General features: G+C 62.4%; 1 protein-coding gene across 1 annotated transcript in view; it reads left to right on the forward strand.

Moving 5' to 3' along the window:
- The window catches only part of CAMK2G (calcium/calmodulin dependent protein kinase II gamma), a 59330-nt gene that overhangs the window by 5946 nt on the left and 52729 nt on the right, over positions 1 to 655 (forward strand). The gene's annotated exons all lie outside the window — the stretch shown is intronic.

The raw sequence follows: 655 nt of genomic DNA on the forward strand, positions 1-655 counted from the left end.
ATCTTCTATGTGACCTCAGATAATTTTGGATTTTTCCCCTCTAAATTTTAATTTCTTTATGTATAAAACAGAGCTGCCTCTTGCTCATCTCTGAGTGTAGTTGTTAAGGTTAAATGAGATGATACATGAATGAATCTTTTAAAACATAAAATGCTGTGTAAATATAGGCAGTGTCGCCCCCTTGGCCCGCCCCACCCCCAGCCTTTCCCGCCCGCTTCCTCCGGGCCCCCTCATCCCCAGCTCCCTGCCCTGCAGCAGCCCCTTCTTCGCCCTGCAGTGGCTGCCTGGGCTGCTGCACCCCGCGCTACCGTGGGGACTGCAGCCCCCGGACCGCTCCTGGGCGCCCTCCAGCCCCGCCCCTCGCGCACCCTTCAGGCGCCCCTCATCTTGACCCTACCAGCTGGCGGCCCCTTCCCCACTCTGCTCAGGAGCTCACTCAGCACCCCGTTCCATGTCCCACGCGCCTAGCACTCCGGACCCTCCCCGGCCCTGCAGCTCCTACCCTGCTGCGGTGCCCGGGTGTGGGGGGATGTTTGGTGCCCGGCCCCGCCCCCCGCTAGTGCCGCCTCTAGGATCCCATCCCTGCTGCCGGGCTTTGCTGCAGCACCCCCAGTCCCCTCCCCCCATCCCTGCAGTGGTCCCGGGAGCCGCGCGC

The sequence above is a fragment of the Pteropus alecto genome, unplaced genomic scaffold, assembly GCF_000325575.1.
Source record: "Pteropus alecto unplaced genomic scaffold, ASM32557v1 scaffold155, whole genome shotgun sequence".
Classification (NCBI taxonomy): Eukaryota; Metazoa; Chordata; class Mammalia; order Chiroptera; family Pteropodidae; genus Pteropus; species Pteropus alecto.